Below are 23,549 nucleotides of genomic sequence, written 5' to 3' on the forward strand. Positions count from 1 at the left end.
ATATGCCCTTTTTTGCCAAGTGCATTATTTTCCAAGTTCTGTCTCTTTTCCTATGCTTTAAGAGCGACTCCCGTGTACCTTCTGAAATCGGTTTCCAGCAATCTGCCCCGCATTAAAGTCCTCTTCGCAGCCTTACTTCAGTATAATTTTGGATGATAGCTGTCATTTATAACTCCGCAGGTTTGTGAATTACAGTGGCCCTGAGCTCCTTTCTTCAACTCGCTTTCTTGTGAGCTGGCCGCAACACCGCAAGATTGCTTCAGGCCCTAGTGTGGTTCCGGCACGGCAAGCTGAGCCTTTGGTTAATTCCTCTTCCTGGTGGGAAATGAGAGTTAAATTTGCCCGTCCAGACACCTCCAGCTAGTCTCTCATTGGTTCTCCTTATTCCTGTTCATCTTCCGAAGAAATTGCAAACTGGGCCAATCAGGAGGTTAAAGGCACTGACTCTCCAAGTGGGGAGAGTGTTAGTAAAGCGTCTGGAATGTTGCACCCGAGTACCAGGGGACGAAAACTGAGACACATTTGAACACGTTTCCCGATCACACGGTGGATCATACTCTGGGTTCCACATGCATGTTTTAGGTGAAGGAAGAATCCCTTAAACCTGGAGAGTTGAGACCCATGGAATGGGTACCATGCAATATGACTTCAAAGGGTCTGCATTTGCTCACCGAACCTCACCAATCCTATCACTGCTGCGCTTATGCCATTGTACACACGCTTGATTCCCTTTCGGAGACAATGTAAATCCATAGGTTTTAAGATTCTTACTAGTCAGGTATATTCTTAGGCGTTTAATATGGCGTCTTGAGTCCACTTCGTTGAGCAAGGGGTAGCTCTGCACTATTACATATTTGGCTTATGGAACGGTATCTGTGCCAATTTCAATCTCTGGTTTCATGCAGCACCCCAACTCAGCATTCCCCTTAAGCAAGCATAATTTGGTTTTCTACCTTTGAGACCCTGTTCTGTTTTGTAATTCAGTTCCTGTGTAGCCAAGTTTACATTCCGTGTAGTAGTGATATCTTATGATGTTTCTTTTTCTGTGTGACTTATTTCACTTAGAATCAGCGTATCTGAATCCACTCATTATGCTGCTACAGGCCTGATGACATATTTTTCATTGCTGAGTGATATTGCATTGTATGTAAGTACCACAACTTCTTTATACATTGTTCACTTTCTGCGATATTGAACTTGTACCGTAAACGAGGTTCTTGTAAACAGAGCTGTCCCAAAATTTGGGCTGGCTGTGTCTTTTTATTTTAATTTCCCTAAGCTATAGGACCATAAGTGGAAGTGCCCTAAGCTCTGTTGCTTTGTTTTTTGGATATTTCAGGAAACACCATACAGTTCTCCAGAATGGTGTTTGCAATTTACATCCCGCCCATCAGCATAACAAGGCTCCCAGTTCTTCATGGCCTGTCCTGCCTTTCTGGATTTTACACTTTTTTCAGATGGCCCTTTTGACTGGGGGACAGTGAGACTTCATTGTAGTGCGGATTTCCTTTGCAAGCTTGCTTGGTTGGCCAAAAAGGGCGTATGCGTTTTTTCCTGAATATATTCAGGAAAAAACGCATACGCCCCTTTTGGCCAAGTGCATCATTGTTGACATTCTGAGTCTTTTCATATGTTTTCAATGCAGTTCCAGTCTACCTCCTGAAATCGGTTTCCTGCAATTCTTCCTTGCTGTCAGTGCCTCTTCATAGCCTTACCTCAATATACTTTTGGAAAATAGTTGGCCTTTATAACTCTGCAGGTTTTTGAATTGCAGTGGCCCTTAGCTCTATTTTTCAGCTCTTATTTTTGTGATCTTGCCTCATATCCACAGAATTTCTTCAGGCCCTATTCTTCTTCTGGGACGCCTTGCTCGGCCTTTGGTTAATTCTTCTTCCTGATGTGAAATTAGAGTGACATGTGCCCATTGAAACCGCTACATCTATTTTCTCACTGGTTCCCCCTATTTCTATTCATCCTCCACACTAACTGCAGACTGTGCGATACCAGAACTTAAAGGCATTGACTCTCCATGTGGAGATGTTGTTAGTAAAGTGGCTGGAATGTTGATCCGGAGCCCCAGGAGAGGAAAATGAGGTGCGTTTTAGAAACCTTTCCCAATCATATGGTATACCATCCGCTGGATTTCCCATGCACGGTTTAGCTGTAGGAAGATTCCCTTCAACCTGGAGTGTTGGGACCCTTGGAATGAGTAGCATGAAGTATTGCATTAAACTTTCGGCAGTTGCTCACCAAAGCTCACCAATCCTCTCAGCCCCAAGTGTCCAGCCTTATGTCTTATCCAGCTGTGGGTTTATATGTGGTCATTCCAGGTTGCATCACAGCCCCTGAGTGAATTTTGTAAGAAATTTTCTCTCTTTCATTGTTTCTGCGTTTTGGTTTTAAAATTTATTTCTATAATGGGGTTTAGCTCATTTTCACTGCTGTGTTTGTGCCGCTCTGCGCACACTTGATTCCCTTATGGAGATATATCAATACATGGGTTTTAAGATTCTTATTAGTCAGATATATTTCTCTGTGATGTATAGGGTGTGTTGAGGCCAGTTCATTGAGCAAGGTGTAGATCTTGTCTAATACCTATTTGGTTTATTGAACGGTATCTGTGCTAATTTCAAACTCTGGTTTTATGCATCACCCCACCTCTCCTTTCCCCTTAAGCTGACATAAGTGTGTTTTCTAAATGTGAGACACTGTTCTGTTTTGTAATTCATTTTTTGTGCAGCCATATTTATCCTCCCTCTATAAGTGATATCTTATGATATGTTTCTTTTTCTGTTTGACTTATTTCAAGTAGTATTATCGGAGCTAAATCCACTCTTTATCCTTCTACTAGCCTTATTACATTGATTTCATGGTGAAGAGATATTCCATTGTACATAAGTACCACATTTTCTTTATCCATTGTTCTCTTTCCTGGGATATTTAAGGTGTACTGAAGTTGAGGTTCTTGTAAACAGAGTAGCCCTAAACTGTGGTGTGCTTGTGTCTTGTTGATTTTTAGACTTCCCTAGATATACTTCCATGATTGGAAGTGCCCTATGCTCTGTAGCTCTGTTTTTTAGATGATTTAGGAACCACCATACACTTCTCCAGAGTGGCTCTCGGCAGTTCACACACTGTCCATCAGCGTATAAAGGCTCCCTGTTCTCCATGGCCTGTCCTGCATTTCTGGTTTTTACAATTTTTTCGGATGGCCCTTTTGACCGGTGGGAAATGAGACTTCTTTGTTGTGCACATTTGCATTGCTTGCTTGCTTGGTTGCCCATAAAGTGCGTATGCGTTTTTTCCTGGATATATTCAGGAAAAAACGCATACTCCCTTTTGGGCCAACTGCATCATTGTCGAAATTCTGCCGCTTTTCATGTGCTTTAAAGACGAGTCCAATCTATCTCTTGAAATCTGTTTCTTGCAATTCTGTCTTGCATTCAGATCCTCTTCTTTGCCTTACCTCAACATATTTTTGGACGTTAGTTTTCATTTATAACTCTGCAGGTTTGTGAATTGCAGTGACCCTGAGCTCCATTTTTTAAGTTGCTCTTTTGTGAGCTGGCCTCAAAGCCGCAGGATTGCTTCAGGCCCTATTTTGGCTCTGGCGAGGCAGGCTGAGCCTTCTTTTAATTCTTATTCTTAATGGGAAATTAGAGTGACATGTGCCCGTCCAAACCCCTACAACTATTCTCTCATTGGTTCCCCCTCTTCCCATTCATCCTCCTCACAATTTGCAAAATGTGTGAAACAGAAGTTTAAATGTGCTGATTCTCTAAGTGGGGAGATTCTAAGTAACGTGGCTGGAATGATGAACAGGAGCACCAGGAGAGGATAAATGAGGTGCATTTTAGACACATCTCCCGATCACATGGTGTACAGTCCTCTGGGTTTTCCATGCATGTTTTAGCTGTAGGAAGATTCCTTGAACCTGCAGATTTGGGACCCATTGAATGGGTACCAGGTAGTATTACTTTAAAGGGTGTGCATTTCCTCACCCAACCTCACATTTCTCTTAGCACGAACAGTTTCCAGCCTTATGTCTCATCCTGCTGTGGGTCTAGATGTGTTCAATGCATGTTGCATCACCGTCCCTGAGGAAAAGTTGTAAGAGGTTTTCTCTGTCTCTCTGTCGTTTATTTTTTTCAATTTATTACTATATTGGTTACAGCTGATTTTCAAAGCTCTGTTTCTTGCTGCTGTACATCCACTTGATTCACGTACAGAGAGACATCAATAAATTCTTTTTCAGATTCTTACCAGTCATAGATATTCTTATCGGTGACTTGAGTGTGCTGAGTGCAGTTCTTTTAGCTACCGTGTAGGCCTTGTTGATTATCAGTTTGGTATTTGGAATGGTATCTTTGCTAATTTCAACCTCCTGGATGATGCCTCACCCCTCCCCACCTTTCCCGTTTAGCAGCCTTACGCATGTTTTCTACATATTTGACTATGTTTTTGTTTTGTAATTTATTTCATGTGTAGCCATTTTGGATTCCACCTTTAAGTGATATCTTATGATATGTGTCTTTTTCTTTTTGAATTATGTCACTTAGAATGATCATACGTAACTCCTCCGGAGTTGTTACAACTGGCCCTATTTCATTGATTTCCAGGCTGAGTAATATTCCACTCTACATAAGTACCACATCTCTATCCATTTTTTCCCTCCAGAGACATTTAAGTTATATCCTATTCGAGGATCTTTTAAACAGAGAGGCAGTAAACATTGGGGTGCCTGTGTCCTCTCGATTTTTGTTTTTCCCAAGATATACGCCCATGAGTGCAAGTGCCCTATGCTCTGTAGCTCATTTGTTAGATGCTTTAGTAAACACAATACACTTCTCCAGAATGGCCGTTGGCAATATACATTTCCACTATAAGCCTCACAGGGCTCCCTCTTCTCCTTGCCCTGTCCTGCATTTCTGGTGTTTACACTTTATGACGATGGCTCTTCTGACTGATGTGAAGTGATATCTTTTGTAGTATTGATTTCCAGTGCCCACCTGTTTGGTTGGCTAAAAAAGTGTATGCCCTTTTCTTGAATATATACAGAAAAAAAACGCATACAGCCTTTTTGGCCAACTGCAATGTTGGCAATGTTCAGCCCTTTTTCTTGTGCTTAATGGCGAGTCCTTTCTACCTCCTCAAATCCCTTTCCTGCCATTCTCCCTTGCTTACCAATCCTTTTCTCTGACTTTCCTCAAGACATTTTTCAGTGATAGATATTTTCAACTCTGCAGTTTTGTGAATGTTACTGCCCCTGAGTTCCATTGTTCAACTTGTGTTTATGGGAACTGGCCACAAAGCAGTGGGATTTCCTCAAGCCCTATACTGTTTCCATGGGCAACCCTAGCCTTTGGTCAGTTCGTCTTCCTGATTGGAAATTAGAGTGACATGTGCCTGTCTGAACACCTAGGACTTGTCTCTCATTGTTCCTCATCCTTCCGCTTCATCCACTGGACAAATTCCAAACTGTACGCAACAGGATGTTGGCAGTGCTGACATCTCCAAGTGGGGAGACTGTTAGTAAAGACGCTGGAGGGGTGAACCCAAGCACCAGGAGATGAGGAGATGAGATGCCTTTTCCAAACTCTTCCCGATCAGACGGTATACCATCCTCTGGGTGTGACAGACATGTTTTAGCAGTAGGAAGAGTCCCATTCATTTAAGGAGAACACCAGGGCTTTTTCAAAATCAGTGTCTCCCCGAAACCCAAACTGGGGAATTTTTTAAGCTACGGCTACACATATGTTCATTAAGGACCTTGGGAAGTAGGCAGAGTCCAAACTTTAGATGATTGAAGTCTTCAGGGTCAGAAGCACTCACCACCAGCTTCCCTTAGGTTACACTTTAACTGTCATTGATAGATGATGTCAATAAAAATATCTATTCTTTTTCCGATTATTTCCCCTTATAGGTTATTGCAAAATATTGAGTGTAGTTCCCTGTGCTATACAGTAGTTCCTTGTTGATGATCTATTTTATACATAGCAGTGTGTATGTGTTAATTCCAAACTGTTAATTTATCCCTCCTCCCACCTTTCCCCTTTGGTAATAATAAATTATAAGATTTTATACTTCTCAGAAATGGGGGAGCTGAAAGAGAGGTATCATTTTCAATGGAAAAGCATTTAAAACAAGATTGAAGCTTTAACCAAGATTATTAGATGTACATCCTTGGAAAGAAATCACTTCATTTCTCTAATATTGACCTGACAAATAAGACAAACCTTTTCACTGAACTTGCTTATAATAAAGTGATGGAAATATCAAATGGAAGTGTTAGAAACATCTTATTTTACCCGAGCCTTATAAACTGTTCTATGTTAACGACAGTTTGGCTCACACATCTGTTCATTGAAGTTACAATAGTCTCAATTTCTGTTACTGATCCTCCAGAGTGGACCCCAACAAGTGTCCCCCTGCCCAGTGTCATTGGGGCCAACAGATCGAGACTGAGTTTGGTTCACAAGCAAAGGAAACTTTATATTTTGATCAGAGAATGGAGAGGTGAGAGCATGCACTACCCCGTGGGCTGTGGGCTGGGCTGCTGTGTAGAGATCCTGTCAGAGTCAGTGGGAGGGAGGGGGCGGAGCTCTCGAGGGCCGGGTTGGCTGCAGCTCAGGCTCTATATCTCGGAGTCTGCACTGGGCCCCAGGAGCTGAGGTGTCGACCCAGCCATTCTGCACTAGGAAATCTGGTCTGAAGTGCCGGGTGTGGAACCTCTGCATGCGGGACCCTAGGAGCACGTGAAATTAGACAAAGCACAAAGGATCAAAAAGGTCAGACTTGACTTTATTGCCCAGATTCTATTTTTATCTCCCAGGGATTTTTAATGGGCTTTGCTGGGGACAAACCCCTCCTCTGCCTTTTGTCCCGTTCCTCATTCTTGGAGTGCTGAGGGTGCAGACCCTTCTTCTGTAACTGCTGAGTGCTGAGTTGGGAGCCCTCATACCAGGGGACGAGGGTCAGAACTTCTCCCCAGCAGCCTCCAGGTGACGTTGATTGGCCCCAGGACCCCTGCCTCCCTGCTCGTCCGCCTGAGCACCAGCATTGGAAGTGTTATAGATTCTAATGACCTTTAAGGGTCCAGGAAAGAGATGTGCAGAGACGCTGTGGGGGCCGGTTTCACCCCGCCCCACATTTGTTCGGCCACCTTAGGCTGACCGTTTCTGCCAGCCTAGATGCTCTGACCAGTAGTCTGCTCTTTCTTCAATTAGGCCCCTGAATTAACGTAAAAACAGCACCAGGTGTCAGAGCCCTGCCCGCTCCACTCCCAGACAGTCCAGGGTCAGTGGTGATCAAGGACCATGATGGCCACTGAGTCAACAGCCTTTTGAAGTAAACAGGAGTCCAGCCGGTCTTATTGGCCACCATCATCACGGTGTCTGTAGGCTTTTCTATGGTGACAGTGTGATATACGGTTCCCCCGTCAAGATTATTAGCTCCCCTCCGGGTGCAGTAAGTCCTGCAAGCAGTAGTCTACTCCTTCGGGACACACTATTGTTGATTTATGAGAGAAACTCCAGGTCAAGTGATGTTCACACGAGTCGTCATGGTGCCCTGTTGCCCCCGGTTATCTCTCTGGATGTTGGAGTTGGAGGGCCTCCTCACTCGAGGTCGGTGTGCCCACGGAGCGAACCCTGCAACTTCAGGGCATGGTTGGTGATTAGGATCACCACGTGGGGTCCTTTTCCCTTAGGAGGGAGGTGGCCTTTTGGGCTGCTGATTTCCAGGTTTTTAGATACCGCCAGTATCTTGGCCAGATGTGGCAGTGGGCCAAGCCCCTTGGTGACTGTAGTTTATCCTACTTGGATGGCATTCTTGCATTGTTCCATTTCAAGTGGTCCCAGTTTTTGCACTAATTCTGCAATGGCGATTCACCTTTCACCAGGAATGTAAAGGTCAAAGGGTTTAGCTCTATTAGGAAGTTCCAGGGCAAGGGTCTGAATTGACTGCTCTTTCCATTCTTGAAAGGCCACTTTTGGATTCTGTTCAAAAGGATCATCATCTTTTCCTTTCAGTGTTTCATATAGAGGCCCAGCTAGTAGACTGTAGTTAGGGATCCAGAAGCAGCAAACCCTGGCCTCCCCAGGAACCCCTAAGCTGTCTTCTAGTTTTAGAAAGGGGTAAGGCTGCAAATGGTTTCTTCCCTTTCCTGGGATGGGCTTCTCTGACCTTGTGTGAGAATGAAGCCCAGGCAGGTCACCGCAGTCTGTGATATTTGAGCTTTTTCTTGGACAACTTCTATCCTTTATTGGCTTGGTAGTTCAGAGGCCTCCTTAGTAGGGCTGGCGATCAGAATGTCGTCTGCATATTGAAGGAGGGTTTCCTTTTCCAGAGGTAGAACTTTTCGGTCTTTAGCTAAGCTTTCCCCAAAGATGGTGTGGGAATTTTTGAGCCCTTGGGGCAAGACGGCCCGGAAGTATTGTTTTAGTTGTATGTTGAGTCCTGCCACTCACAAGCCAAAATTTCTTGTGACTCTGGGACTAATGGAATACAAAAGAAGGCATCATTGAAGACTAATACAGAATACCATGTCCTGGTGGTTGGTAGAATGACCAGCAGGGTGTAGGAATCAGGAGCAACTGGAGGTATATCCTCGGTGGCTTCACTGACTGTCCTGACATCGTTTACCAGGTCCCCAGCAGCCCATGGGGCTCTCGTGGTCAGGCCAATCCCAGGATATGGAGCTCTCCTGGGCAGGTACCCCACCCCCAACCCAGCCCACAGGGCTCTCGTGGTCAGGCCCCTCCCAGGATACAGAGCTACCCTTGCAGGTACCGTGGCAGGGCTGGGCACACAGGAACCGTGCACATAGCCCTCATTGAAGAGCACCCCCAGCTCACCTGTCGCTCAGAGCTGACACAGAGCACCTCAGAGCAGGACTTGAACTAACAGACAGCAGCTCCGACAGGTCTGTGACCCTGGGCATCACTCTGTGTGGCCTCCCTCCACCTGGTCTTCCAGAGACTTCCACTGCACCCGGGGCACCAGGCCTCTGTCTCCAACCACCACCCACCCCTCCTCTCCCTGACTCCTGGGTTCCTCTCATTAGGAGAGGGTTTTCTTGAAGTTGTCTCCCACTCATGGGCCAGATAAAATGATTAGAAAACAAGCCAAAGCTGCAGCCCCTTGTCTATCCTGACTCTCAGGAGCCCACACCTGTTCCTTGGACCTGGCCGGTTCAGCAAGTTCCATTTTCTGCAACTGTGAGTCCCTGAGAGGTGATGATTGGCTGACCTGGGCAGGCTTACCGTGCCGGCCAGCCCTCCCCAGGTGTGCCTGGGTTGAGATCAATATAAATACCACTCCAGGCAGCAAAAGCCCCTGCAGCTGTGCCTGACGCCATTTTCTCTGCCCTGTCAGCAGTCTCGGGGCTGGGCTGGTGGGAGGGAGTGAGAGGCCACGGCTTTGTGGGTGGCCCAGTGTGAGTGGGGCTCTGCTGGACTTTCTGCAGCAGTTGCCAGGCTGCCACCTGCTAAAGAAGAGGATGTGTCACCCATGCCTGCTGCTGGAATTTCTCCCTGGGCAGAGGTGAGGAAGGAAAAAAGCAGTGGGGGCAGGGACAGGACGGGTATCTCAGGCAGGGAAATGGAAATCTTCCAGAAGAGCACCCAGGGCCAGGACCATCCTGGCTGGCCTGCAGGCACCAAGTCAGCTGGCATGCTGTCACTCGTGTGGCTCCATGGCCCTTCCTCTAGGCTTTCAAGTCCTTGTATATATTCAGGTGTTTTACCTGGGAAGGGTGGGAACAGTTCAGCAGCAACTGGCCTGGGGCTCAGCTCACGTTTACTCACAGATGCCACGGCACGGTGCCCCAGCTTTGCAATGAGGACGCTTGTTGTGTGGGGGCTGCTGGCTGAATGGGAGACGATTCCCCACCACTGACCAACTTCAGAATTGTTTACAACTGGAGCAAGTGCCCTGCTACGGTTTTCCTCTGAGTAACTGGTGGGTTCTGTTTTTTTTTTCTCTTTTTCATTTTTGGTTCAAGGTAGATTTTATTCCTCTTTTTCGTATTTACAGATATAAGCATGGAAATAATTTATTCATATAAATACATGTATGTGAAGGGAATAATTGTTTTTTTTGTTTTATTTTTTAAATTTTATTTCTTTTTAATTTTGAATTTTATTTTATATTTTTATACAGCAGGTTCTTATTGGTTATCTATTTTATACATATAAATGTTTACATGCCAATCCCAATCTCTCAACTCCTCCCACCACCACCACCCCAAGAGCTTTCCCCCCTTGTTGTCCATACGTTTGTTGTCTACATCTGTTGCTCTATTTATGCCTTGCAAAACGGTTAATCTGTACAGTTTTTCAAGGTTCCACATAGATGCATGAATATACAAGATTTGTTTTTCTCTTTCTGACTTACTTCACTCTGTATGACAGTCTCTAGATCCATCGACGTCTCTACAAATGACCCAATTTCATTCCTTTCATGGCTTAGTAATATTCCATTTTATATATGTACCACATCTTTATGCATTCGTCTGTCTGTGGGCATTTAGGTTGCTTCCATTACCTCGATATTGTAAATAGTGATGCAATGAACATTGCGGTGAATGTCTCTTTTTGATTTATGGTTTTGTCTGGGTATATGTCCAGTACTGGGATTGCTGTATCATATGGTAATTCTATTATTAGTTTCTTAAGAAACTCCATATTGTTCTCCATAGTGACTGTATCAATTTATATTCCCAACAATAGTGGAAGAGGCTTCCTTTTCTCCACACCCTTTCCAGCATTTGTTGTTTGTAGATTTTCAGATGATGCCCATTCTAACAGGTGTGAGGTGATACCTCATTGTTGAGTCCATTTCGTTGAGCAAGGGGTAGGTCTTGTCTATTACATATTTGGCCTATGGAATGCTATCTGTGCTAATTTCAAACTCTGGTTTTATGCAGCACCCCAACTCACCTTTCCCCTTAAGCAAGCATAAGTTGGTTTTCTAAACTTGAGACCCTGTTCTGTTTTGTAATTCAGTTCATGTGTAGCCAAGTTTACATTCCGTGTATTAGTGATACCTTATGATGTTTCTTTTTCTGTGTGACTTATTTCACTTAGAATCATCGTATCTGAATCCACTCATTATGCTGGTACAGGCCTGGTGGCACAGATTTCATTGCTGAGTGGTATTCTGTTGTACGTAAGTACCGCAACTTCTTTATCAATTATTTGTTCTCTGGGATATTTAACTTGTACCGTAGAAGAGGTTCCTGTAAACAGAGCCGTCCCAAATTTTGGGGTGGCTGTGTCTTTTTGATTTTAATTTCCCTAAGCTATAGGACCATAAGTGGAAATGCCCTAGACTCTGTTGCTTTGTTTTTGAGATGTATCAGGAAACACCATACACTTCTCCAGAGTGGCTGTTGGCAATTTACATCCCGCCCATCAGCATAACAAGGCTCCTTTTTCCCCATGGCCTATCTTGCCTTTCTGGATTTTACACTTTTTTCAGATGGCCCTTTAGACCGGGGGGAAGTGACACTTCATAGTAGTTCGGATTTCCATTGCAAGCTTGCTTGGTTTGCCAAAAAGGGTGTATGTGTTTTTTCCTGAATATATTCAGGAACAAACTCATACGCCCTTTTTTGCCAAGTGCATCATTGTCGATGTTCTGCCTCTTTTCCTATGCTTTAAATGCAAATCCAGTCTACCTCCTGAAATCGGTTTCCTGCAATTCTGCCCCGCTTTCAAGTCCTCTTCGCAGCCTTACTTCAATATATTTTTGGACGTTATCTGTCATTTATAACTCTGCAGGTTTGTGAATTACAGGGCCCCTGAGCTCCTTTCTTCAACTCAATTTCTTGTGAGCTGGCTGCAAACCTGCAAGGCTGCTTCAGGTCCTAATCTGCTTCTGGCATGGCACGCTGAGCCTTTGGTTAATTCCTCTTCCTGGTGGGAAATGAGTGTTAAATATGCCCGTCCAGACACCTACCTCACTCTCAACCCCTTGGTGATGTGGGTCCTCTGGTTTGTGGCCACCTTTGTTGGGTTCCTCACCTTTCGATGATGTGGCCCCACTAGTGTGAGGACACTCCTGCCTGGTTCTCATCCACGTGGTTATGTGAACCCCCTGGTGAGAGTCTGTTCCTGGCTGTGTTCCTCACCCTTCTGTGAGGGAGACCCTCTGCTGATAGATCACTCCTGCATGGCTGGCACACATTGCCTTGGTGAAGTCAGCCGTGTGGTGGCAGTTGGAGCATGCTGGGAATCTCCTTCCACCGGTGATGAGGGCCCTCTTGGGTCAGGCCCTAACTGCTGGGCTCACCAACTTTTCTTAGTGAGCCCAATGATGCTTGGGCACTCCTCTTAGGATCCCATCTCCATGGGGATGTGGGCCTTCTGCTCTGAGGTTCCAACGGCTGGGTTGTTCACATTTTCATGATGTGGGCTCTCTGGTGATAGTTCACAGAGGCCTGGATCCCATAGCCTCTGTGCTCTTGGCCGCTTGCTGGGAGGTTCCAACTGCTGGATTCCTCACTTTTTTAATTTTTTGGGCTCTCTATTGTGAGGATCCTCCTGCCTGCCTCACTCCCAGCCCCTTCGTGATGTGTGTCCTCTGGTTTGAGGCCACATGTGCTGGGTTCCTCACCTTTCGATGATGTGGGACCAATGGTCTTAGGAGAATCCTGCCTGGTTCACATCCCCTTGGTGATGTGGGCCCTCTGTTGAGAGTCTGATCCTGGCTGGGTTCCTCACCCATCTGTGAGGTGGGCCCTCTGCTGTGAGGTCACTCCTGCCTGTCTGGCACACGTCGCCTTGTGGACATGAGCCCTCTGGTGGCACTTGGAGCCTGCTGGGAGCCTCCTCCCCTCGATGATGAGGGCCCTCTGGCATCAGGCCCTAACTGCTGGGCTCCCCACATTATCTGATGTGTGCCAAGTGAGTGAGGACACTCTTGCCATGTTCCCATCCCCATGGGGATATGGGCCTTCTGCTCTGAGGTCAAAACGGCTGGCTTGCTCACAGTACCATGATGTGGGCTCTCTGCTGTTAGTTCACTCCTGCCTGCATCCCATAACTTCTGTGCTCTCGGTCGCCTGCTGGGAGGTTCCAACTGCTGGATTCCTCACCTTTCTTATTCTTTGGGCCCTCTGTTTTTAGGCTACTCCTGCCTGCCTCACTCCCATTCCCTTTGTGATACGTGTCCTCAGATTTGAGGCCACATGTGCTGGGTTCCGAACCTTTCGATGATGTGGCCCCACTGGAGGGAAGACAGTCCTGACTGGTTCCCATCCCCTTGCTGATGTGGGCCCTCAGGTGAGAGTCTGATCCTGGCTGGGTTCCTCAACGTTCTGTGAGGTAGGCCCTCTGCTGTGAGGTCACTCCTGCCTGGCTGGCACACGTCACCTTGGAGACGTGAGCCCTCTGGTGGCAGTTGGAGCATGCAGGGTGCCTCCTCCTCTCGGTGATGACGGCCCTCTGGCGTCAGGCCCTAAATGGTGGGCTCCCCACATTTTCTGATGTGCGCCCAGTGGTGCGAGGACTCTCCAGCCAGGTTCCCATTCCCATGGGGATGTGGGCCTTCTGCGCTGAGGTCCCAATGCCTGGGTTGCTCACAGTTTTATGATGTGGGCCCTCTGATGTGAGTTCACTGCGGCCTGGATCCCATAGCCTCGGTGTTCTGAGCCGCCTGCTGGAAGGTCTAAATGCTGGAATCCTCACGTTTTTTATATTATGTGCCCTGTGTTGTGAGGCTACTCCTGCCTGCCTCACTCCAAGGCCCTTGGTGATGTGGGTCCTCTGGTTTGAGGACACATGTGCTGGGTTCCTCACCTTAAGATGATGAGGCCCCACTGGTGTGAGGATAATCCTGACTGGTTCCCATCCCCTTTGTGATGTGGGTCCTCTGGTGAGAGTCTGATCCTGGCTGGGTTCCTCACCCATCTGTGAGGTGGGCCCTCTGCTGTGAGGTCAATCATGCCTGTCTGGCGCACGTCACCTTGGTGACATGGGCCCTCTGGTGGCAGTTGGAGTGTGCTGGGATCCTCCTCACCTCGGTGATGAGGGCCCTCTTGCCTTAGGCCATAACTGCTGGGCTCCCCACATTTTCTGATGTGCGCCAAGTGAGTGAGGACACTCTTGCCAGGTTCCCATCCCCATGGGGATATGGGCCTTCTGCTCTGAGGTCAAAACGGCTCGCTTGCTCACAGTACCATGATGTGGGCCTTCTACTATGAGTTCACTCTGGCAAGGATCCCTTATCATCGGTGCTCTGAGCCGCCTGCTGGGAGGTTCCAACTGCTGGATTCCTCAACTTTTTTATTCTATGTGCCCTCTGTTGTGAGGCTCCTCCTGCCTGCCTCACTGCCAGCCCCTTGGTGATGACTGTCCTATGGCTTGAGGCCACATGTGCTGCGTTCCTCACCTTTCGATGATGTGGCCCCATTCGTGTGAGGACACTCCTGCCTGGTTCCCATCCCCTTGGTGAGGTGGGCCCTCTGGCAAGAGTCTAATGCTGGCTGGGTTCCTCAACGTTCTGTGAGGTAGGCCCTCTGCTGTGAGGTCACTCCTGCCTGGCTGGCACACATCACCTTGGAGACGTGAGCCCTCTGGTGGCAGTTGGAGCATGCAGGGTGCCTCCTCCTCTCGGTGATGATGGCCCTCTGGCATCAGGCCCTAAATGGTGGGCTCCCCACATTTTCTCATGTGCTCCCAGTGGTGCGAGGACACTCCAGCCAGGTTCCCATTCCCATGGGGATGTTGGCCTTCTGCGCTGAGGTCCCAACGCCTGGGTTGCTCACAGTTATATGATGTGGGCCCTCTGATGTGAGTTCACTGTGGCCTGAATCCCATAGCCTCGGTGTTCTGGCCCGCCTGCTGGAAGGTCTAAATGCTGGAATCCTCACGTTTTTTATATTATGTGCCCTGTGTTGTGAGGCTACTCCTGCCTGCCTCACTCCAAGCCCTTGGTGATGTGGGTCCTCTGGTTTGAGGACACATGTGCTGGGTTCCTCACCTTAAGATGATGAGACCCCACTGGTGTGAGGATAATCCTGACTGGTTCCCATCCCCTTTGTGATGTGGGCCCTCTGGTGAGAGTCTGATCCTGGCTGGGTTCCTCACCCATCTGTGAGGTGGGCCCTCTACTATCAGGTAACTCTTGCCTGGCTTGCTCACCTCGCCTTGTTGACATGAGCCCTCTGGTGGCACTTGGACCCTGCTGGGAGCCTCCTCACCTCTGTGATGAGGGCCCTCTGACGTCAGGCCCTAACTGCTGGGCTCCCCAACTTTTCTTAGTGAGCCCAGTGATGCTCAGGCACTCCTCTTAGGTTCCCATCTCCATGGGGATGTGGGCCTTCTGCTCTGAGGTTCCAACGGCTGGGTTGATCACAATTTCATGATGTGGGCTCTCTGGTGTTAGTTGACTGTGGCCTGGATCCCATAGCCTCTGTGCTCTGGGCCGCCTGCTGGGAGGTTCCAACTGCTCGATTCCTCAACTTTTGTATTCTATGGGTCCTGTGTTGTGATGCTCCTCCTGCCTGCCTCACTCGCAACCCCTTCGTGATGTGGGTCTTCTGGTTTGAGGCTACATGTGCTGGGTTCCGCAACTTTCAATGATGTGGCCCCACTGGTGTGAGGACACTCCTGCCTGGTTCCCATCCCCTTGGTGATGTGGGCCTTCTGGTGAAGTCTTATCATGGCTGGGCTCCTCACTCTTCTGTGAGGTAGGCCCTCTGCTGTGAGGTCAATCCTGCCTGACTTGCACACATCACCTTGGCGACGTGGGCCCTCTGTTGGCACATGGAACCTGCTGGGAGCCTCCTGTCCTCGGTGATGACGGCCCTCTAGCATCAGGCCCTAACTGCTGGGCTCCTAACATTTTCTGATATGTGCTAAGTGGTGCGAAGCCACACCTGCCAGGTTCCCATCCCAATGGGGATGTGGGCCTTCTGTTCTGAGGTCCCAACGGCTGGGCTGCTCACAGGTTCATGATGTGGGCCCTCTGCTGTGAGTTCACTGCGGCCTGGATCCCATAGCCTCGGTGCTCTGGGCCACTTGCTGGGAGGTTCCAACTGCTCGATTCCTCAACTTTTATATTCTATGGACCCTGTGTTGTGAGGCCGGTTCTGCCAGCCTCATTCCGACCCCTTGGTGATGTGGTTCCTCTATTTGAGGACACATGTGCTGGGATCCTCACCTTTCAATGATGTTGTCCCACTGGTGTGGGGACACTCCTGCCTGGTTCCCATCCCCTTGTTGATGTGGGCCCTCTGGTGAGAGTCTGATCCTGGCTGTGTTCCTCACCCTTCTGTGAGGTGGGCCCTCTGCTGTGAGGTCACTCCTGCCAGGCTGGCACACATCGCCTTGGCGACGTTGGCCCTCTGGTGGCAGCTGGAGCCTGCTGGGAGCCTCCTCCTCTTGGTGATGAGTGCCCTCTAGCGTCAGGCCCTAACTTCTGAGCACCCCACGTTTTCTGATGTGAGCCCAGTGATGCCAGGACACTTCTGTCATGTTCCCATCACCATGGGGATGTGGGCCTTCTGCTCTGAGGTCCCAATATCTGGGTTCATGATGTGGGCTGTCTGGTGTTAGTTCACTCTGGCCTGGATCCCCTAGCCTCTGTGCTCTGGGCCGCCTGCTGGGAGGTTCCAACTGCTGGATTCCTCACCTTTCTTATTTTTGGGCCCTCTGTTATGAGGCTCCTCCTGCCTGCCTCACTCCCAGCCCCTTGGTGATGTGTGTCCTATGGTTTGAAGCCACATGTTCTGGGTTCCTCACCTTTAGATGATGTGGCGCTACTCATGTGAGGACACTCCTGCCTGGTTCAATTCAATTTGGTGATGTGGGCCCTCTGGTGTGAGTCTGATCCTGACTGGGTTCGTCACACTTCTCTGAGGTGGGCCCTCTGCTGTGAGGTCATTCGTGCCTGGTTGGCACACAGCGCCTTGGCGACGTCAGCCCTCTGGTGGCAGTTGGAGCCTGCTGGGAGCCTCCTTCCCTTGGTGATGAGGGTCCTCTGGCATCAGGCCCTAACTGCTGGTCGCCCAAAATTTTCTGATATGTTCTCAGTGGTGCGAGGACACTCCTACCAGATTTCCATCCCCATGGGGATGTGGGCCTCCTGCTCTGAGGTCCCAATGGCTGGGTTGCTCAGTTTCATGACATGGGCCCTCTTCTGTGAGTTCACTGTGGCCTGGATCCCATAGCCTCAGCGCTCTGGGCCACCTGCTGGGAGGTTCCAAATGCTGGATTCCTCACTTTTTTATTCTATGGGCCCAGTGTTGTGAGGCTACTCCTGCCTGCCTCACTCCGAGGCCTTTGGTGATGTGGGTCCTCTGGTTGGAGGACACATGTGCTGAGTACCTCACCTTTCGATGATGTGGCCCCACTGGTGTGAAGACACTCCTGCCTGGTTCCCATCCCCTTGGTGATGTGGGCCCTCTGGTGAGAGTCTGATGTTGGCTGGGTTTCTCACCCTTCTGTGAGGTGGGACCTCTGCTGTTGGGTAACTCCCGCCTGGCTTGCTCACGTTGCCTTGGCAATGTGAGCCCTCAGGTGGCAGTTGGAGCCTGCTGGGAATCTCCGCCCCTCAGTTATGAGAGCTCTGGATAAAACACATATGCCCTTTTTTGCCAAGTGCATTATTTTCCAAGTTCTGTCTCTTTTCCTATGCTTTAAGAGCGACTCCCGTGTACCTTCTGAAATCGGTTTCCAGCAATCTGCCCCGCATTCAAGTCCTCTTCGCAGCCTTACTTCAGTATAATTTTGGATGATAGCTGTCATTTATAACTCCGCAGGTTTGTGAATTACAGTGGCCCTGAGCTCCTTTCTTCAACTCGCTTTCTTGTGAGCTGGCCGCAACACCGCAAGATTGCTTCAGGCCCTAGTGTGGTTCCGGCATGGCAAGCTGAGCCTTTGGTTAATTCCTCTTCCTGGTGGGAAATGAGAGTTAAATTTGTCCGTCCAGACACCTCCAGCTAGTCTCTCATTGGTTCTCCTTATTCCTGTTCATCTTCCGAAGAAATTGCAAACTGGGCCAATCAGGAGGTTAAAGGCACTGACTCTCCAAGTGGGGAGAGTGTTAGTAAAGCGTCTGGAATGTTGCACCCGAGTACCAGGGGACGAAAACTGAGACACATTTGAACACGTTTCCCGATCACACGGTGGATCATACTCTGGGTTCCACATGCATGTTTTAGGTGAAGGAAGAATCCCTTAAACCTGGAGAGTTGAGACCCATGGAATGGGTACCATGCAATATGACTTCAAAGGGTCTGCATTTGCTCACCGAACCTCACCAATCCTATCACTGCTGCGCTTATGCCATTGTACACACGCTTGATTCCCTTTCGGAGACATGTAAATCCATAGGTTTTAAGATTCTTACTAGTCAGGTATATTCTTAGGCGTTTAATATGGCGTCTTGAGTCCACTTCGTTGAGCAAGGGGTAGCTCTGCACTATTACATATTTGGCTTATGGAACGGTATCTGTGCCAATTTCAATCTCTGGTTTCATGCAGCACCCCAACTCAGCATTCCCCTTAAGCAAGCATAATTTGGTTTTCTACCTTTGAGACCCTGTTCTGTTTTGTAATTCAGTTCCTGTGTAGCCAAGTTTACATTCCGTGTAGTAGTGATATCTTATGATGTTTCTTTTTCTGTGTGACTTATTTCACTTAGAATCAGCGTATCTGAATCCACTCATTATGCTGCTACAGGCCTGATGACATATTTTTCATTGCTGAGTGATATTGCATTGTATGTAAGTACCACAACTTCTTTATACATTGTTCACTTTCTGCGATACTGAACTTGTACCGTAAACGAGGTTCTTGTAAACAGAGCTGTCCCAAAATTTGGGCTGGCTGTGTCTTTTTATTTTAATTTCCCTAAGCTATAGGACCATAAGTGGAAGTGCCCTAAGCTCTGTTGCTTTGTTTTTTGGATATTTCAGGAAACACCATACAGTTCTCCAGAATGGTGTTTGCAATTTACATCCCGCCCATCAGCATAACAAGGCTCCCAGTTCTTCATGGCCTGTCCTGCCTTTCTGGATTTTACACTTTTTTCAGATGGCCCTTTTGACTGGGGGACAGTGAGACTTCATTGTAGTGCGGATTTCCTTTGCAAGCTTGCTTGGTTGGCCAAAAAGGGCGTATGCGTTTTTTCCTGAATATATTCAGGAAAAAACGCATACGCCCCTTTTGGCCAAGTGCATCATTGTTGACATTCTGAGTCTTTTCATATGTTTTCAATGCAGTTCCAGTCTACCTCCTGAAATCGGTTTCCTGCAATTCTTCCTTGCTGTCAGTGCCTCTTCATAGCCTTACCTCAATATACTTTTGGAAAATAGTTGGCCTTTATAACTCTGCAGGTTTTTGAATTGCAGTGGCCCTTAGCTCTATTTTTCAGCTCTTATTTTTGTGATCTTGCCTCATATCCACAGAATTTCTTCAGGCCCTATTCTTCTTCTGGGACGCCTTGCTCGGCCTTTGGTTAATTCTTCTTCCTGATGTGAAATTAGAGTGACATGTGCCCATTGAAACCGCTACATCTATTTTCTCACTGGTTCCCCCTATTTCTATTCATCCTCCACACTAACTGCAGACTGTGCGATACCAGAACTTAAAGGCATTGACTCTCCATGTGGAGATGTTGTTAGTAAAGTGGCTGGAATGTTGATCCGGAGCCCCAGGAGAGGAAAATGAGGTGCGTTTTAGAAACCTTTCCCAATCATATGGTATACCATCCGCTGGATTTCCCATGCACGGTTTAGCTGTAGGAAGATTCCCTTCAACCTGGAGTGTTGGGACCCTTGGAATGAGTAGCATGAAGTATTGCATTAAACTTTCGGCAGTTGCTCACCAAAGCTCACCAATCCTCTCAGCCCCAAGTGTCCAGCCTTATGTCTTATCCAGCTGTGGGTTTATATGTGGTCATTCCAGGTTGCATCACAGCCCCTGAGTGAATTTTGTAAGAAATTTTCTCTCTTTCATTGTTTCTGCGTTTTGGTTTTAAAATTTATTTCTATAATGGGGTTTAGCTCATTTTCACTGCTGTGTTTGTGCCGCTCTGCGCACACTTGATTCCCTTATGGAGATATATCAATACATGGGTTTTAAGATTCTTATTAGTCAGATATATTTCTCTGTGATGTATAGGGTGTGTTGAGGCCAGTTCATTGAGCAAGGTGTAGATCTTGTCTAATACCTATTTGGTTTATTGAACGGTATCTGTGCTAATTTCAAACTCTGGTTTTATGCATCACCCCACCTCTCCTTTCCCCTTAAGCTGACATAAGTGTGTTTTCTAAATGTGAGACACTGTTCTGTTTTGTAATTCATTTTTTGTGCAGCCATATTTATCCTCCCTCTATAAGTGATATCTTATGATATGTTTCTTTTTCTGTTTGACTTATTTCAAGTAGTATTATCGGAGCTAAATCCACTCTTTATCCTTCTACTAGCCTTATTACATTGATTTCATGGTGAAGAGATATTCCATTGTACATAAGTACCACATTTTCTTTATCCATTGTTCTCTTTCCTGGGATATTTAAGGTGTACTGAAGTTGAGGTTCTTGTAAACAGAGTAGCCCTAAACTGTGGTGTGCTTGTGTCTTGTTGATTTTTAGACTTCCCTAGATATACTTCCATGATTGGAAGTGCCCTATGCTCTGTAGCTCTGTTTTTTAGATGATTTAGGAACCACCATACACTTCTCCAGAGTGGCTCTCGGCAGTTCACACACTGTCCATCAGCGTATAAAGGCTCCCTGTTCTCCATGGCCTGTCCTGCATTTCTGGTTTTTACAATTTTTTCGGATGGCCCTTTTGACCGGTGGGAAATGAGACTTCTTTGTTGTGCACATTTGCATTGCTTGCTTGCTTGGTTGCCCATAAAGTGCGTATGCGTTTTTTCCTGGATATATTCAGGAAAAAACGCATACTCCCTTTTGGGCCAACTGCATCATTGTCGAAATTCTGCCGCTTTTCATGTGCTTTAAAGACGAGTCCAATCTATCTCTTGAAATCTGTTTCTTGCAATTCTGTCTTGCATTCAGATCCTCTTCTTTGCCTTACCTCAACATATTTTTGGACGTTAGTTTTCATTTATAACTCTGCAGGTTTGTGAATTGCAGTGACCCTGAGCTCCATTTTTTAAGTTGCTCTTTTGTGAGCTGGCCTCAAAGCCGCAGGATTGCTTCAGGCCCTATTTTGGCTCTGGCGAGGCAGGCTGAGCCTTCTTTTAATTCTTATTCTTAATGGGAAATTAGAGTGACATGTGCCCGTCCAAACCCCTACAACTATTCTCTCATTGGTTCCCCCTCTTCCCATTCATCCTCCTCACAATTTGCAAAATGTGTGAAACAGAAGTTTAAATGTGCTGATTCTCTAAGTGGGGAGATTCTAAGTAACGTGGCTGGAATGATGAACAGGAGCACCAGGAGAGGATAAATGAGGTGCATTTTAGACACATCTCCCGATCACATGGTGTACAGTCCTCTGGGTTTTCCATGCATGTTTTAGCTGTAGGAAGATTCCTTGAACCTGCAGATTTGGGACCCATTGAATGGGTACCAGGTAGTATTACTTTAAAGGGTGTGCATTTCCTCACCCAACCTCACATTTCTCTTAGCACGAACAGTTTCCAGCCTTATGTCTCATCCTGCTGTGGGTCTAGATGTGTTCAATGCATGTTGCATCACCGTCCCTGAGGAAAAGTTGTAAGAGGTTTTCTCTGTCTCTCTGTCGTTTATTTTTTTCAATTTATTACTATATTGGTTACAGCTGATTTTCAAAGCTCTGTTTCTTGCTGCTGTACATCCACTTGATTCACGTACAGAGAGACATCAATAAATTCTTTTTCAGATTCTTACCAGTCATAGATATTCTTATCGGTGACTTGAGTGTGCTGAGTGCAGTTCTTTTAGCTACCGTGTAGGCCTTGTTGATTATCAGTTTGGTATTTGGAATGGTATCTTTGCTAATTTCAACCTCCTGGATGATGCCTCACCCCTCCCCACCTTTCCCGTTTAGCAGCCTTACGCATGTTTTCTACATATTTGACTATGTTTTTGTTTTGTAATTTATTTCATGTGTAGCCATTTTGGATTCCACCTTTAAGTGATATCTTATGATATGTGTCTTTTTCTTTTTGAATTATGTCACTTAGAATGATCATACGTAACTCCTCCGGAGTTGTTACAACTGGCCCTATTTCATTGATTTCCAGGCTGAGTAATATTCCACTCTACATAAGTACCACATCTCTATCCATTTTTTCCCTCCAGAGACATTTAAGTTATATCCTATTCGAGGATCTTTTAAACAGAGAGGCAGTAAACATTGGGGTGCCTGTGTCCTCTCGATTTTTGTTTTTCCCAAGATATACGCCCATGAGTGCAAGTGCCCTATGCTCTGTAGCTCATTTGTTAGATGCTTTAGTAAACACAATACACTTCTCCAGAATGGCCGTTGGCAATATACATTTCCACTATAAGCCTCACAGGGCTCCCTCTTCTCCTTGCCCTGTCCTGCATTTCTGGTGTTTACACTTTATGACGATGGCTCTTCTGACTGATGTGAAGTGATATCTTTTGTAGTATTGATTTCCAGTGCCCACCTGTTTGGTTGGCTAAAAAAGTGTATGCCCTTTTCTTGAATATATACAGAAAAAAAATGCATACAGCCTTTTTGGCCAACTGCAATGTTGGCAATGTTCAGCCCTTTTTCTTGTGCTTAATGGCGAGTCCTTTCTACCTCCTCAAATCCCTTTCCTGCCATTCTCCCTTGCTTACCAATCCTTTTCTCTGACTTTCCTCAAGACATTTTTCAGTGATAGATATTTTCAACTCTGCAGTTTTGTGAATGTTACTGCCCCTGAGTTCCATTGTTCAACTTGTGTTTATGGGAACTGGCCACAAAGCAGTGGGATTTCCTCAAGCCCTATACTGTTTCCATGGGCAACCCTAGCCTTTGGTCAGTTCGTCTTCCTGATTGGAAATTAGAGTGACATGTGCCTGTCTGAACACCTAGGACTTGTCTCTCATTGTTCCTCATCCTTCCGCTTCATCCACTGGACAAATTCCAAACTGTACGCAACAGGATGTTGGCAGTGCTGACATCTCCAAGTGGGGAGACTGTTAGTAAAGACGCTGGAGGGGTGAACCCAAGCACCAGGAGATGAGGAGATGAGATGCCTTTTCCAAACTCTTCCCGATCAGACGGTATACCATCCTCTGGGTGTGACAGACATGTTTTAGCAGTAGGAAGAGTCCCATTCATTTAAGGAGAACACCAGGGCTTTTTCAAAATCAGTGTCTCCCCGAAACCCAAACTGGGGAATTTTTTAAGCTACGGCTACACATATGTTCATTAAGGACCTTGGGAAGTAGGCAGAGTCCAAACTTTAGATGATTGAAGTCTTCAGGGTCAGAAGCACTCACCACCAGCTTCCCTTAGGTTACACTTTAACTGTCATTGATAGATGATGTCAATAAAAATATCTATTCTTTTTCCGATTATTTCCCCTTATAGGTTATTGCAAAATATTGAGTGTAGTTCCCTGTGCTATACA

The sequence above is a fragment of the Lagenorhynchus albirostris genome, chromosome 1, assembly GCF_949774975.1.
Source record: "Lagenorhynchus albirostris chromosome 1, mLagAlb1.1, whole genome shotgun sequence".
Classification (NCBI taxonomy): domain Eukaryota; kingdom Metazoa; phylum Chordata; class Mammalia; order Artiodactyla; family Delphinidae; genus Lagenorhynchus; species Lagenorhynchus albirostris.